The 2,500-nt window shown below is 50.4% G+C and overlaps 1 non-coding gene across 1 annotated transcript; it reads right to left on the bottom strand.

The window, feature by feature from the left end:
• Positions 1-29: 29 nt before the first annotated feature.
• LOC139686522 (small subunit ribosomal RNA) lies at positions 30-1,894 on the bottom strand. The gene has a single exon (XR_011700425.1). It is a non-coding gene; the product is annotated as a small subunit ribosomal RNA (ribosomal RNA).
• Between the last annotated feature and the right edge of the window lie 606 nt (positions 1,895-2,500).

Below are 2,500 nucleotides of genomic sequence, written 5' to 3'. Positions count from 1 at the left end.
CAAAGCTACGATTTTATAATCGAAAGCTGTAATGATCCTTCCGCAGGTTCACCTACGGAAACCTTGTTACGACTTTTACTTCCTCTAAATGATCAAGTTTGGCCATCTTTCCAGCAACATCGGCGCCACCGGTGTTGAGGCGGCGAGCGCCGCGCACCAGTCCGAAGGCCTCACTAAATCATTCAATCGGTAGTAGCGACGGGCGGTGTGTACAAAGGGCAGGGACGTAATCAACGCGAGCTTATGACTCGCGCTTACTGGGAATTCCTCGTTCATGGGAAACAATTGCAAGCCCCAATCCCTAGCACGAAGGAGGTTCAGCGGGTTACCCGGGCCTTTCGGCCAGGGAGGACACGCTGATTCCTTCAGTGTAGCGCGCGTGCGGCCCAGAACATCTAAAGGCATCACAGACCTGTTATTGCTCAATCTCGTGCGGCTAGGAGCCGCCTGTCCCTCTAAGAAGATAGCTACGTCGGAAGCATAATAGATTCCGACGCCTAGTTAGCAGGCCAGAGTCTCGTTCGTTATCGGAATTAACCAGACAAATCGCTCCACCAACTAAGAACGGCCATGCACCACCACCCACCGAATCAAGAAAGAGCTCTTATTCTGTCAATCCTACCGGTGTCTGGGCCTGGTGAGGTTTCCCGTGTTGAGTCAAATTAAGCCGCAGGCTCCACTCCTGGTGGTGCCCTTCCGTCAATTCCTTTAAGTTTGAGCTTTGCAACCATACTTCCCCCGGAACCCAAGAGCTTTGGTTTCCCGGAAGCTGCCCGCCGAGTCATAGAAGGAACTTCGGCGGATGGCTAGCTGGCATCGTTTATGGTTAGAACTAGGGCGGTATCTGATCGCCTTCGAACCTCTAACTTTCGTTCTTGATCAACGAAAACGTTCTTGGCAAATGCTTTCGCATCGGTTCGTCTTGCGACGATCCAAGAATTTCACCTCTAACGTCGCAATACGAATGCCCCCGTCCGTCCCTATTAATCATTACCTCGAGTTCTGAAAACCAACAAAATGGAACCGAGGTCCTATTCCATTATTCCATGCACACAGTATTCAGGCGACCAACGGCCTGCTTTGAGCACTCTAATTTGTTCAAAGTAAACGTGCCGGCCCACCAAGGCACTCGGTGAAGAGGACCAAAGAAGGATAACGGAGCCTCGCGGACCCCACCGGCAGGACGTCCGGACCGGCCAGTTGAGCACCGACAAGCGGCGAACCGACCGTCCGAGACACACCTCCGACTACGAGCTTTTTAACCGCAACAACTTTAATATACGCTATTGGAGCTGGAATTACCGCGGCTGCTGGCACCAGACTTGCCCTCCAATAGATCCTCGTTAAAGGATTTAAAGTGTTCTCATTCCGATTACGGGGCCTCGGATGAGTCCCGTATCGTTATTTTTCGTCACTACCTCCCCGTTCCGGGAGTGGGTAATTTGCGCGCCTGCTGCCTTCCTTGGATGTGGTAGCCGTTTCTCAGGCTCCCTCTCCGGGATCGAACCCTGATTCCCCGTCACCCGTTACAACCATGGTAGGCGCAGAACCTACCATCGAAAGTTGATAAGGCAGACATTTGAAAGATGCGTCGCCGGCGCTCAGACCGTGCGATCAGCCAAAAGTTATTCAGAGTCACCAAGGCAACGGACGGAAGACCGACCGATTGGTTTTGTTCTAATAAAAGCACCCCTTCCATCACTGGTCGAGGCACGAGTTTCATGTATTAGCTCTAGAATTACCACAGTTATCCATGTAAGTGTGGGTAAGATCCAAGGAACCATAACTGATTTAATGAGCCATTCGCGGTTTCGCCTTAAAGCGGTTAGTACTGAGACATGCATGGCTTAATCTTTGAGACAAGCATATGACTACTGGCAGGATCAACCAGGGAGCTTGCATGGGCTATGTTCCCGGCGGAATCACCCACCGGGACCACGCTTAGCTCGATTTTCTCGCGAGGAGAACGTTCAATTTTCACCGACTCCGAGCCCACTCGACACCGGGAATCGACCGGGGGTTTCCCGGCAACCCGCATGGCGTCGGTATTTGCCCGAAAATTTATACTTTCGTGTTCCAAATCCAAAAGGGACTAGGTAGAGGTGGGCGAGATCCGAAGAGACCGAGAACCAACCCCGAATCACTTCCTCGCCATTTGCTGACCGGTTGGACTCGCCAATGCGATACTCCACATATAAGTCAAAATCATTTTGGGATCCCCTTGGACATTGCTCAGAATGGCGCAATCGCCGGTGTTTTTCGGAGATTCTGGGCAAAAAGACTGGTCCAAAACGCCGATTTTTTGCGGGACTTAGAAAATTTTCGACCATTTTCCAAAGATTACGTTCTCTCTGCATGTCCTTCCCAGTTTACCCTTACTTCTTACTTTATTATTATTAATCGGCACTTAGAAAATTTTTCCAAGTAATTTATTCGTTTTCAGCGAATAATTTGCGCATTAAATTCGCTTCACTTGCGGATTTTTTCCCGGAAGAATTGC

This window comes from Hetaerina americana, unplaced genomic scaffold, assembly GCF_022747635.1.
Source record: "Hetaerina americana unplaced genomic scaffold, ioHetAmer1.1.p SCAF_142, whole genome shotgun sequence".
In the NCBI taxonomy this organism is placed as follows: domain Eukaryota; kingdom Metazoa; phylum Arthropoda; class Insecta; order Odonata; family Calopterygidae; genus Hetaerina; species Hetaerina americana.
Note: the sequence above shows the minus strand (reverse complement) of the source record. Positions and strands in the feature narration are given on the sequence as shown.